The sequence below is a fragment of the Amia ocellicauda genome, chromosome 8 (assembly GCF_036373705.1).
Source record: "Amia ocellicauda isolate fAmiCal2 chromosome 8, fAmiCal2.hap1, whole genome shotgun sequence".
Taxonomy (NCBI): Eukaryota; Metazoa; Chordata; class Actinopteri; order Amiiformes; family Amiidae; genus Amia; species Amia ocellicauda.
Genome location: NC_089857.1, coordinates 34,895,354 through 34,910,436, shown reverse-complemented (window position 1 = coordinate 34,910,436; position 15,083 = coordinate 34,895,354). Strand labels below are relative to the sequence as shown.

General features: G+C 37.1%; 1 protein-coding gene across 2 annotated transcripts in view; it reads left to right on the top strand.

Moving 5' to 3' along the window:
- The first annotated feature begins 2,197 nt into the window (after positions 1–2,197).
- Positions 2,198–15,083, top strand: part of pip5k1bb (phosphatidylinositol-4-phosphate 5-kinase, type I, beta b) — a 61,325-nt gene continuing 48,439 nt past the window's right edge. For both annotated transcript variants that reach the window (XM_066711198.1, XM_066711199.1), the window contains exon 1: positions 2,198–2,364. The gene's annotated coding sequence lies outside the window, so the exon portion shown is untranslated. The remainder of the gene's footprint in view (positions 2,365–15,083) is intronic.

The window sequence follows — 15,083 nt, the reverse complement described above, 5'->3', positions numbered from 1 at the left end:
CTTCTAGAAGGTGTTTTCTCTGTCTCTACTTCCTGGGTCATTCAGGAAGATTCTTCATTGCATGCAACTGATGTGACTAGCTTTTTGTTATAGTACTAGATTGTATCTTGGAAATAAAAGAGCATTTTATTAAAAAATACACATGAACAAATGTAGGTATCATTAGGGAGTGAAAATGTTGTATTGATGTAGAAAATTATACTATTTTATGTAAGAACCATTTTATCTTTGTTTTCCAACCCAAATACATGTATGTGGTGCTTTTAACCAATGGACTCTTTCAGAAAATAAACTTGAATATTAATGGCGGTAATATTGCTTCAGTATCTAATTCACTTCTTGTCTCCTAAATGCTGCACATCCTTTCATATATTTTGACACCATTCTCCAAAACAGAATGTTTAGGTGATAAAAATAAATCAAACTATGAAATGTGTGCTCTTTTTCAAAGATTTATGGCATAACTCTCCTTTTTATCTGCAACCTAGTCAATTCAATTTCCCCTCCATGTGGTATTATGAGCAGAACTATACATTCAATCTGTGGAATCAGTTCATTTATTTATACCAGTGCAGTGCTTTAAAGACTGTGCATTATTTATATTTCATGTAGGTACTCACAAGTCACATTATATATGGAATGTGTTTAAAGTACAGGGTAATGTGCATTGCATATTTTTAATGCATTGCTTTAATGTCCATATGTGTCACATGAATGTATCATATATGAAGAAATACATTAGCTACTATATATGGAAAAGTACATTTGTATGCAGAACTTGTTAAGCTGTTTTGTTGATTTAATGTAGTATGTGGATCTTGGATTATGTGGAACTAATGTGAATAATTGTGTTAGATATAAACACAGTATAACATGCATGGTGTTAGTCATACCTAATGTTAAGAATCAATTCACACCTTCAAATTAAGAGAGAAGCATTCATTCCATGATGGGAAACACATACAACAGAGCCTGATAAACATAATTAAGAATGGTATCAACTGCACTTACTATTGGACAATACTTATGTATTAGGTTACATATTAATAAATATAAATGGTACATTAACAGCAATCATATATGTTTTTAAATTGTGTTAAAATTAAATGCATTTTCGTGTATTTATTTATTTACATGTGGTGAAATATGTAAATGTATAATATTTAAATGTGTAGAATTGTGCTAAATTATAAACACTGAACATTTATTAAATATTTGTAATATATATATTATATATATATATACATATATATATATATATATATATATACATATATACATATATATATATATATATATATATATATATATATATATATATATATTAAGTATACTTACAATACATGCCTTTTCCATATATTGGAAGAGTATGAGAAGTGTTTAGATATTTTATTGATCATAACATTTAACAATTTTTAAAGGATAATTTTATATATGGTAAAGAGTTATCCAGTAGATGGAGACACAAAAAACCAACCGGGTTTGATCATCTTCTAAAACTAATTATAATGTATTTTTAAATTTCTCTTTACGTACCTTAGTAATAACTAACTGTATGAGTACGTGTATGCATATCAGTGGTTTGCCAATCCTAGTCTCAAGCCCTTGAGGTTTCTCATTATTTTTAACTCTTCAATTACTATACACTTGAGGGATTTAAAACCCAATTAATCACACGAAGGCACAGAGGAGATGAAAACTAGAGAGCCCTGTATTTGCAGTCTGCAACTGGCCACCACCAGATCCAATTGGTATGAAAAAGCTAGGATAAATGTTGAATTGTCTATATGTAGCCTATATTTTATATGCATGTTTTACATTTACACATTCTCATAGCTTTGAAGCATTTTAAATATCGCGTTATGCTACAACATATCGAAAGGATGTTATTGTTTTGAAATATATGCAATAATATGCAATATGCAATAATGTAATAATGATATACTGTCAGGTAAAAGGAACTGCATCACCACCCTTTCAAGCTGTAGCCACACCACCCTCAGCCTGCAGATGGCCTTAGAACATAGGTCATGTAGAATTATGCAGATCTGAATTATGCAGATCTGCACTTCTGCACAGATCTGCAGAAATCCGCCCATGCTATTGGTGGAGCGGCGCAGATCCACGCAAATCTGCGCTGCACGACCGCGGCGCGCACAAAGAGGCGGAGACTTCGTGCCCAGACTGGCGCACGCAGCTCGCTATGTACAGCTACGCCGACAGAGGAAAGCAGCGGCGGGCTCCCGTGTCCCGCATGTTGTATGTACATCCCTGGAAATAATATTAACTTGGGTCATTGGAAGGGACACCCCAGTGCCGATTTTGAAGACCCTCACCTGCTCCAAAACGACCAGAATCGACAAGGTGAGCATCCTCTTCCATTTAAGCATGGGCAAAACAACACCACCACCGCACTCCCCCCTTATCTACCTGTATAAACGAGCAGCTATTCAACTTAATATACCTTTTATCAATCATATCAGCGCATTTTTTAGGTGTGCCTAATGACTTTCCAAACGGTCAGCTAACGATGCAAATGAAACGGGTGAGCCTTGACCTGTTGTACTGTGTACTGTATGATCAGAAGTGTTTTCTACAAAATGCGAGTTTTCCTCTATAGCCTCGGTTCAATACCCAGATATTCTGCCAGCCCAAACCAGGGTTGACTGCCGGTCCTCTTACTTCATATTATGCTACATGTATTTTTCAGGAAATCGCCTTTTATCTATAATAATATATATTTTTTAAATACATTAGTGTGAATTACATATATGGTCAGTATTGATGAGAACAGCACTGGTGTTGTCTGCTCAGTGTGTGGACACATTTATGATTATGCCCAAAAGCTATTCTGGGGGGAAAGTCTAAATTACGTAACATTGCAGGGAAGTGATGGCTGGCTTTTCTAATAAACTTGTATAGATCTAGTTATAATTGTATTTTTACAGCAGGAAACCAAAATCAACGATTTAACATATATTATTTAAATGTGAGAGTTGATCTGTTAATTTATTTAAAATGCAACAACTTAGATACATACTGTAGTTTGCTGGAGAAAACTATAGGCTACCTTTGTCACGTCCTGTGACCGGTTCCCCTTGGAGATATTGTTTTATACACCAATTTTTGTCAATGTTTATTCTCTACATGTTTTTCTGCCAAAAAGGGATTACTGGTCCGAAAATAGTACATACACATTCAGTACATATGTTGTTTCTGGTGAAATGAATGAAAATGTGTCAGAATATGTGTGACAATGAATTTGTACATTTTATGTTTAAACATTTGTGAGAATTATCAGGCAAGACTGCGGTTTGTACTGTGGCTTCCTCATCCTCTACTAGTAGTGCTTGTCTGAGAAGAAGGAAGTCTGCAAACTTTGTGAGGGTGTTCTGTGATGGGCTGTGCTAACTTTTAATGTACTGATTATGGTTCCTGGGTTACACAATGTACATCTTTAACATTTGTAAAATATCCATACTTTCATGGGGAGGAATTAGAGGGTCTGGAATATATTTGTGTACATTTCAAATGCAATTTTAATCCAAATACAATGCTACCCCCAAGGAATACCCTATCTGTTTTTAGACTAAACAGATTATAAGTCTTACTCCCTAATTATTATTTTATTTTTTTCATAAGAAGTAGTATTAGGGATGACATTCATTATTTGGTATCAAAGTCAGTTCTAGTGTGTTCTTGACCAGCCTCAAGCAATCGGGTAAAGGATTGACGTCAAATGATTTGTGTTTTCTGATATGGCTTCTGGTCCTGAACTTAGTAGGTTTGCATTTATGCACAGAACGGCATGCAATGATAACACAGACTCCTGTCGAATTCTTTACTTTGCTAAATGTAGGCTCTGTATTTACTGTACTGTGCATAGATGTACATACCTGTTTGTAAGTAGATAGTACCTTTTGAGTAAGCGTATAGAGTATTTGACAGTGAATTAAAATAGACAAGGCCAGGCCTTTTTAGGTTACTCTGGTGTTTGTGTGACAGAAGATGTTTACCTCAGAGCCTTTTGTTCATACATTCAAATGTATTTTGGTCCCCTCTTACTGATAGCTTAAATATTCAGTATTATTCCCTTTTTTCAACAGATCTAAACAGATCTATTAGAATTTAACAGAGTGGTAAACAGATTTAATTTCTATTGTGTTTGTCAAAGAGTGCATTCACTGTATGAAAACAAGGTTGTGTAGGCTATGTTTTCACAATGCAATGAACCCCCGGGGAAACTTGATAAGGTGGAGGAACAAATGTATATTATATTGTATTCAGCCTTGTCCCACAGAAAGGTTTTATATTTCATTCTCAATATTTCCTACTAATGGAACATTAGTACATTGTATCTTACTTGTATTTCACAAGTTGACTTTTATACCATATAAAAATAAATAAATAAAATCTTGTCCTCCAGATTGATGCATGCCACCTGAATAAATAGGGGAAAAATCATCATATGACTGAAAGATTTATGGATTGGGTAAAATGTGTCCTTCTGAAAAATGACAAAAAATGTTATACTGTAATCTTATTAGCTTTGCACAGAGCAAAGTCATATTTGTTATAAATAATTAAGTTAATTCCAGAAAAAAAAAATTGTCACATTTATATACACTCTTGTGGTTACCTCTCCTGGCATGCATTACACTGACACTAGTGTAGTGTTGTATGAGGTTCTGGCACTTCAGAGGGGGGATTTGAGACCATTACTTCAGGCAGAATTGCTCTAGGTCTTTCAGACCCTTTGGTCTCCATTTGTGTACAGCCTTCTTGAGTTTGAACCACACATGTTTTATTGGATTGAAGTCTGGAGAAGGAGATGGCTAGTTGTGAGCAGTTAACTATCTCTTTGAATTGCTGGGTGTATGGTTTTGGATCATTGCCATTTTGGAACGTCCATTTTCAGTCAAGCTTGAGCTTCTTGAGAGAGGGAACTGGGATTTTGGCCTAATCGCCCTGGTACATGTGGGAGTTCATGATTCCCGCTACCTTAACAAGGGCTCCAGGACCCGTACAAGCAAAACAACCCCACAACATAATACACCCCTACATTATTTCACAGTGGGCAGGAGTGTTTTTTCAACATGAGCATCACCTTTTTTATGACAAATGTAATGCCAATGAGCATGTCCTAAAAGCTCAACTTTTGTTTTATCTGACCATACGATATGTTCTATGCAATTGACATTCACATTTGAGTCACCTCCTTTTGTGGTTTGCCCTCAGAAGTGGCTTATTCCACGCAACCTGGCCATGAATGCCACATTAATGCAGAAAACATTGTTTCTTAGTTTTTGACACTTTGTATCCTGATGATGCCAGTTTGACTTGGAGATCTCCAACTGTAGCTTTTGTTTGCCCCATGAACCACTTGTCTCACAGGCCGTGGTGGCAATATACTCTTGCATCCTCTTCCTGGCAGGGTTCCTACTGTACCAGTAGCCTTACATTTCTTGGTAATGGACACTACAGTGGAGAAAGTGGTAGATTCAGCTTTTTGTGGATTATTTTATAGCCATCCTTCAACTTGTGGAGGTTATTGACTTTTTGCCTGCAGTCTTCGCAGAGCTTTCAGATCTTAACCATGATGATGCATGCTACTACTGAATATCTTCTGTGTGTTACCTCATTTTATACCCCAAGTAAACCGGAAACATTCTGAGTCCTCTATATAGTTCCAAAAGCAGAATGTTGTTGTAGATTTATTTTTGTTGGATTTTATTTAAAGGAATACTTAAAGTCGTGAATAAATGTGACCCTTGTGTTTTCTGGAATTATGCTAGGCCTAATTATTTCTGACAAATGTGACTTTGCTCTGTGCAATGCTGATAAAATTACAGCATAACATTTTTAGACTTTTTCAGCAGGACACATTATCCAATCCACACATCTTTCTGTTCTGCGTATTGTATTTTGTACCCAGCATGTTAGAAACAGCATTCTCAAAGGTCTGTTGCAAAAGAGTAAATGCATGCTAAATAATTTAATTGAATGCAGATAAAATAATTTCATTTTCAATTGAATTCAGATGTATTCAGATTAACTATATTAGATAGCTAGAGATATCCATTTGTCATGAGAAGGCATTGGGTACATTTTCAGCTCCCGGAAAATTGATGGGTTTCCATTTTATTCCAGAATAATGACTTACAGTAATACATTCAAACATCAACTGATAACAAGTCACAAACTATTGCTTGATGGGGTCCTTCCATTTGCTGGAGTTTTTTTTCCCGTCTTCCCAATGGAAACCACCACCCTACAATACATGGCTTGTAATTAGCAGGTAGGTTAAAGGCCTGATTTAATCCAGGCCTTCATATACCTCAAGTTTTTGGCACCTGCTGTCTCTTGCAAGTTTTCCTGTTACATGAAAGATAAAGTCTGTATAATTTTCACATTCCAGTGTTCACTGTCTTTAGATTTCAGTCTAGTTGGATCTTCTCAGATGCTACATTCTGTGTATGCTCAGTGGTGACAGTTGGCAGCCTCCACTTGTTTATATTCACTGGAGAACATTTCGGATGTCACTCCATTATTCTAGACGTGAAATACAGTGAGGGAAAAAAGTATTTGATCCCCTGCTGATTTTGTACATTTGCCCACTGACAAAGAAATGATCAGTCTATAATTTTAATGGTAGGTGTATTTTAACAGTGAGAGACAGAATAACAACAACAAAAATCCAGAAAAACGCATTTCAAAAAAGTTATATATTGATTTGCATGTTAATGAGGGAAATAAGTATTTGATCCCCTATCAATCAGCAAGATTTCTGGCTCCCAGGTGTCTTTTTTACAGGTAACGAGCTGAGATTAGGAGCACTCTCTTAAAGGGAGTGCTCCTAATCTCAGCTCATTACCTGTATAAAATACACCTGTCCACAGAAGCAATGAATCAATCAGATACCAAACTCTCCACCATGGCCAAGACCAAAGACAAGATTGTAGACCTACACAAGGCTGGAATGGGCTACAAGACCATCGCCAAGCAGCTTGGTGAGAAGGTGCCAACAGTTGGTGCGATTATTCGCAATGGAAGAAACACAAAGTAACTGTCAGTCTCCCTCGGTCTGGGGCTCCATGCAAGATCTCACCTCGTGGAGTTTCAATGATCATGAGAACGGTGAGGAATCAACCCAGAACTACATGGGAGGATCTTGTTAATGATCTCAAGGCAGCTGGGACCATAGTCACCAAGAAAACAATTGGTAACACACTACGCTGTGAAGGACTGAAATCCTGCAGCGCCCGCAAGGTCCTCCTGCTCAAGAAAGCACATGTACAGGCCCGTCTGAAGTTTGCCAATGAACATCTGAATGATTCAGAGGAGAACTGGGTGAAAGTGTTGTGGTCAGATGAGACCAAAATTGTGCTCTTTGGCATCAACTCAACTCGCCGTGTTTGGAGGAGGAGGAGGAATGCTGCCTATGACCCCAAGAACACCATCCCCACCGTCAAACATGGAGGTGGAAACATTATGCTTTGGGGGTGTTTTTCTGCTAAAAAACAACTGCACCACATCAAAGGGACGATGGACGGGGCCATGTACCGTCAAATCTTGGGTGAGAACCTCCTTCCCTCAGCCAGGGCATTGAAAATGGGTCATGGATGGGTATTCCAGCATGACAATGACCCAAAACACACAGCCAAGGCAACAAAGGAGTGGCTCAAGAAGAAGCACATTAAGTTCCTGGAGTGGCCTAGCCAGTCTCCAGACCTTAATCCCATAGAAAATCTGTGGAGGGAGCTGAAGGTTCAAGTTGCCAAACGTCAGCCTCGAAACCTTAATGACTTGGAGAGGATCTGCAAAGAGGAGTGGGACAAAATCCCTCCTGAGATGTTTGCAAACCTAGTGGCCAACAACAAGAAACATCTGACCTCTGTGATTGCCAACAAGGGTTTTGCCACCAAGTACTAAGTTGAAGGGGTCAAATAGTTATTTTCCTCATTAACATGCAGATCAATTGATAACTTTTTTGAAATGCGTTTTTCTGGATTTTTTTGTTGTTATTCTGTCTCTCACTGTTAAAATACACCTACCATTAAAATTATAGACTGATCATTTCTTTGTCAGTGGGCAAACATACAAAATCAGCAGGGGATCAAATACTTTTTTCCCCCACTGTAGTACTGTTGCAGTCACTGTGCAGATGCACTTATTCTTATACACAATATACTTTCTGATGTTAATGGTATTGAAAATATGAATAACTTTACAGCTATGTGTGTGTATGTATACATATATGTATCTTAAAATATTCTCATATAACATGTATAAGGTAATATAGGAATAGGAATTAGATATATAAATGTTACATAATATGACATGATAGCGATACATAATGAACCTTGCTTCCAAGTGATTTGTCATAATGTAGCGCATGGAATTTTGCCCTGTACAAAAACTCATACCCAGTTAAGAACATAAGAAAGTTTACAAACGAGAGGAGGCCATTCCACCCATCTTGCTCGTTTGGTGTCCATTAATAACTAAGTGATCCAAGGATCCTATCCAGTCTATTTTTAAATGTTCCCAAATTTTCAGCTTCAACCACATCGCTGGGAAGTTTCTTCTAGATTGTGACTACTCTCTGTGTGAAGAAGTGTCTCTTGTTTTACGTCTTTAATGATTAATTTCCATTTGTGTCCCTGGGTGTGTGTGTCCCTGCTGATCTGGAAAAGCTCTTGATTTTGAAGACTTGAATCAAGTCCCCATGTAGTCTCCTCTGTTCCAGGGTGAAAAGGTTCAGTTCCCTCAGTCTCTCAGTAGGACATTCCCTTCAGACCTGGAATACGTCTGGTTGCTCTCCTCTGAACTGCCTCTAGAGCAGCGATATCTTTCTTCAAGTGTGGAGCCCAGAACTGTCCACAGTATCCAGATGAGCTCTAACTAGTGCATTGTACAGTCTGAACATCACTGCTCTTGTTCTCAATTCTGCACTTTTGACAATATACCCTAACATCCTGTTTGCCTGTTTTATTGCTTCCCCACATTGTTTGGATGGAGAAAGTGAGGAGTCCACATAGACTTTCCATTCCTCCCATAGTGTAATTATAGTGGACATTTGTGTTACCTAAATGCAATACCTTGCACTTGTCCACATTGAATTTCATCTACGAGGTGTCGGCCCACAATTAAATATTATCTAAGTCCTTTGGAATACCATCTCGGCAGCATGGGTTATCTGCTGAGACACCTATTTTAGTATCATCTGCAAATTTGACAAGTATGCAAACTATCCCAGAGTCCAGATCATTAATATAGATTTGAAAAAGCAAAGGCCCTAGTACTGATCCCTGTGGAACTCCACTAACAACCTCACTCCAGTTAGAAGCAACTCCTATAATCGACACCCTCTGTTTCCTATACATCAGCCAGTTCATAATCCATCTACTTACATTACCCTGAATGCCTACAACTTCCATTTTAAGGATCAGTCTTTGGTGTGGAACCTTATCAAAAGCTTTTTGAAAATCTAAGTATATCATATCATATGCTTTCACATGATCTACAGCTGCAGTTGCATGTTCAAAGAACTCTAATAAATTAGTAAGACATGATCTGCCTTGTCTAAACCAATGTTGACTATCTCCAAGAATATGGTTTTCATTAAGATGCTCTATTTTCTGTCTAATCATTTTTTCCAACATTTTACAAGTAGTGCAGGTGAGACTGATTGGTCTGTAATTTCCTGGCTCAGTTTTGTCCCCTTTCTTGTGGATTGGTATGACATTTGCTATCTTCCAGTTGTATCTTCCCCTGTTCTAAGTGTCATTTGGAATATTTGAGTTAGCGGCCTATAAATAATTCCCTAATTTCTTGAAGTACTGTTGGAAATATCCCATCTGGCCCAGGTGATTTGTTTGTTTTTAATTCTGCTAGTCCCTTTAGTACCTCCTCCTCATTTATCCTGATCTCTCTTAGGGTTTGACTGCACTGGTTGTTAACCTGTGAGATGTTATCTGTTTTTTCTTTTGTAAAAACCTCTGTGAAATACTCATTTAGATCTTGTTCATTTTCCAAGATACTTCCATTTTTGCCCTTCATCTGTTTCACTTCCTACTTTATTGACCTCTTTCTGTTGTAGTATTGATAAAGCTCTTAGCATTAGTTTTAGCTCCAAGAGCTATGTTTCTTTCTATTTCCCTATTTGCTTTCCTGATCCCTTTCTTAAGATCTCTTTGCAGTTGAACATATTCTTTGTATTTTGTTTAGTCTCTATCCCTTCTGTATGTGCTATACAACATTTTCATTCTCTTTGATATTTTTGGGCATACTTCTATTAAACCATTTTGGCCAATATTGTTTGGTCCTCAGTTTACTATGTTTTGATACAGATTTCTCCTGAGCCTCAAATAGTATATTCTTAAAATATAACCATCCATTTTCAACTGAATCTGTATCCAGTGTACTCCAATCTAACTCTGTGCCGCCTCATGCCTTCAAGGTTTGCTTTTCTAAAATTGTAGATCATTGTTTTAGACTTGATCCTTGTTTTTTGAACAAATGCCTCAAAGCTAACCATATTGTGATCACAGTTTGCCATTGGTTCTTTAACTAGAGTCCCTCTGACTTTATCTTGGTCATTTGAAAAGATCAAGTCAATGCATGCGCTCTCTCTGGTTGGTTCCCTGACAAATTGAGTTAGAAAGCAGTCATTTATCATCTCAACCATTTCTATTTCTGCTTCTGTAGTTCCAACTGGGCTTTGTCAGTGTGTTTGGGAAATTGAAATCCCCCATTATAACACCCACATCCTTGCTACATGCAGTCCTGATTACACTGTACAATGCAACACTTTCTGAATATCTGAGTTGGGTGGTCTGTAACACACTCCTACCACTAATCCTCTGGATCTTTTGTTAAAAAGTTTAACCCACAAAGATTCTGTTTGGTTACTAGGATCTAATTTGAGTTCTTCTGCCTCTGTCATTTTTGACATATAATGCTACCCACCACCTATTCGATTTTGCCAGTCCCTCCTAAACTGTGTGTATCCTTTCAGCTTGTATTCATCCCCATCATTTTCTGTAAGCCATTTTTCTGTCACTCCTACAACATCATAGTCACACACTAGCACTGTGGCTTATAGGTCTAACATCTTGTTCGTTATACTCCTGGCATTGAGGTACAAACATTTCAGGACTTTCCTACTAGTAGTTTCCCTTGGTTTTCTTTCCTTAGTGGAACATGTCCCATTGTCAGAGCTCCCTGCCCCCCTGGTCCCTAGTTTAAAAGATTCTCAATTACTCTGCACATACGCTCTCCCATTGCATTAGCCCCCTTCTGTTTAGATGTAGACCGTCCGGTTTGCACAGGTCCCATCTATCCCAGAAGAAATACCAATGCTCCATAAATCTAAAACTCTCTTCCCTACACCAGGATTTCAACCATGTGTTAAACTTTCTAATCTCTGCCTGTCTCCCTGGCCATGCATGTGGTACCGGAAGTATTTAGGAGAAAACTACTATGGAGGTTCTGCTCTTTAATTTTTTTCCTAACTCTTTAAATTGTCTTGCAGAACCTCTGCCTTACCTTTTCCTATGTCATTGGTTCCAATGTGGACCATGACCAGTGGATTCCCCCCCGGCTTTGGCCAGTAGCCTGTCTACTAGTTTAAGGAGATCTGCAACCTGAGCACCAGGCAGGCAAGATTCCATGCGGGTCTCTTTATCACTAGAACACACTGTGTTATCTACACATCTAAGAATTGAGTCTCCTACTATAACTACCTCCCTCTTCTTGGGGGGAGTGGGCACCTTGGTGCTCTGGTGCTGAACTGCCCTCCCATCACCCTCTGAGCTGTCATTGTCCAACTCGGTGTCCAGCAGTTGGAACCTGTTGGGCATTTCTAGTCTCTAAGGGATGTGCGCACCCTTTTCTGTGGTTACAACCTTCTATAACCCAGCAGTTCTCTATGCTTCCCTGCTCTAAGGTTTCAACTCTCCTAGGTTTTGGCGTGCACACCATCTCTCTCATGGGCTGATTAACTAATTCTTGTATATCACTAATACAGCACAGATCAACAAGCTGAGCCTTGATCTCTAGGATTTCAGCATGCCGACAGCGTTCACAAATTAAATCTTCTTGGATGAGTTCATCCAGTAGGGCAATCATTCTGCAAACCTGACACTGTAGTGGCCACATGCTTCTAAATGTTACAGTCTCTTGGTTCCTAATCCCTAGTCAACTGCTTAACTTTTTGTCACTGAGAAACAGTGCAGCTCTTTCTCAACAGCTGCTTTAAGTAGCTTTTGTCTACCTGCCACCAATTCACACCTAACTGGCTCCACCTGGAACAGAATTCCTGTTTGTCCTTGACTAAATCACCTTTCTACAACCTATTTACTTTCACCATCTCAACAGCTGAACTGAACTGACTTCAATTAAGGCAAACTACAGACAAGATTAACTTCAATTAAGGCAAAGTTAAAACAAAATTAGGAATGCTAAGACTGGTCTGAAACTAGGAAAACAACCTGTACAGTTAGATGGTTAATGGTGTAATTAAGTCTATTGTGCCTGCTAAATTGAACTATTAGGTAAGAATCAATTGTTGATGTTAAAACCAAGGTCTCTGTAGTAAGTTCAAAATAAAATGACACTGACTGTTAAAATCCCTTGAATTCATTTGTATATTGCAGAATTATGTAAGGGGCAAATTAAACTTTGACTTGTTACTGTGAATCGTTGCAGTTTTACTGTCAACAATTGGACAGATTCTCATATGCAAAAGGTTGTTTTCTTCCTTGTATTTTTTCCTCTTTCCTCCTAGCATTGTAGGATTTTAGTATCACAGCATATTAGGAGTATTGAGAATGTATATTCTCAGACGAAACTTAAGGCATTATAGGTTTGACCTGAAAGCTTGCCAATCGATGTATTTGATCATTTTGTGCATTCCCCCGAATTGCCGTTTTCTATTGCATCAGATTGCGGTTTTGTTTGCAAACCCTGTCAAACAATGAGAATTAACATATATTTGAGGCAATGAGGAAGTGACTGTACTTTCTTCAGTCTATTCAGTCTCCTTTTTCAGATTGCTTCCAGTTTTTAGTGTCATAAATATTGGTTAGTTTTTTGAGAGACATCTAACTGATCTAGAGTTTTGTTCTTTTTTTTTGTATGTTTTTGTTTAGTTATATAGTATGGACATCATACCACATATTTCACATAAGTCAAATAGTTCAGTCTGTTTTTTTTTAATAATAATTATAGTGTTTTGCTTTTAATCACAATATGGAAAACTTTTTTGCTTAGTGTTGTTTGTACGTTTAGAGTAGAGGGATGCAGTTCCCAGACTTGCCATCATCTGAAGAGCTACAGAAGGGACAAACATTGATTACAGCCTTGAGGGAGAAAACTGATTTATGTGACAACAAAAGAGAAAATTGTTCCCAAAGGAACAAGGATGTAATTTAATTTTCCGTTAATCTTTGTTCAAAAGATTTTAAGCATCTGAACATGTAAAAGTATAGGCTATAAGTTTTCATGAAGTTGGAAAGTTTGTGTACTCATATTATGGGTGCTTTGCCTGTCACAACACTTCATTCTACATATATATAGACTATATTTGTGTGTGTGTGTGCACGCTTTGAATGCCTTAAAGAACTGATAGGTTGAGATGTCCCATATTAATCACATTTTCTCCATTTCCACTACACTAACAGTTAGTGTCCAAGGAAATCCAAGATTGAGAATGGTTAAATAGCAGTTATAATGACTACTAAATAGGGAATTCTTGAGTATGAATATTAATGGAGCCTGCAATTTTTGGAAAAACCTTATTCCCTGCTAGCACACAATGTTGCCACAATGTAATATTAACATTAATATTAATATTACGTTGCTACAAAGTTGTGTGTTAGCTGGGTTAACACCACACCCAAAAGAGTTTTGCAATGTCATGAAGTTCAAGAACCACCCAATCTGAACTTCACACATCAGAAAAAATATTTTCCAGGAAAGCAAAAGTGAAGTTTAACCACAAGTGCAAGTGTGTGCACTGTGTTTGGGGAACTGTATGCACAGGAATTGTATGGAAAGATGGCCATATTGTCTGTTAAATAAGAGTGAGAATTAATGACTAGTGGAAATCTTAAACAAACATACTAAAAAATATATGGTAATGGAAAGGAATTCTAGATAAGACGTATTACAATTTTTTTCATGTATATGCTTAAAACTAGACATTTATTTTTTTGAAATTACAGGGAACAAGGAGTTTTTTTGTGTGGTTGTTGTTGTTATGTAATTATTTTAAACATTTCTGCTCTATTTGAAACAATGGGGTGCGGTCTGGCTCAGCTGAAAGACCTGTTCTGGAAGTTCATGTGGGGAATCTGCAGTCAGCAGGAAGTTCCTGTTTCACAAATTTGCTTGTCATTAATACAAAGGTCATGCTAGTGAGTTTGAATAGGAAAGCAACAGATGCAAAGTACCTTGGCTGCTAAAAATTGCCTTGGCAACAGCTAATAGTGTTGTCTACAGTCTCTTATGTGTTTTAATATTATGATCTAGTTATGAGTTATTTTCAGTCAGTATGCAGTAGAGGAAAACTATTCCTATCATAGTTTTAATAGTGTAATAAATGCAGTGATGGCAATGTGCAAGTACCCAACATTTAACCATTAAAAAAAAACAAAAAAAAAACTGGTCAGAATAAACATAATTTAAATATAGGCATAAGTGTTTTTATATGCAAAAATGAGTCCCTTTTTGTATATTTTAAATATATGGTGTATATATAAAATATATTGTAGTCTGTAATTTGTATTAATATAAACTATATGGTGAGGTTAAATTCTACAATATTGTTTTCAACATTGGCATACAGTATTAAATATACATATTTCTTCAATATGGGAAGAAAGGCTTGCAGTTTTATTAGTTACAATTTGGTTAATATTTCAATCCCAGTTAGTATTTCATTTTATTATTATTTAAAATATTTGCCAATGATTACCTCCCAAACACCAGCTGTTAAGGGGGAGCCACTATGTGCAATTATCCATTGCAATTTTTCAATGTGTTTAAAGTTTTATCAGCTGAAAAAGGGAACTACCCAA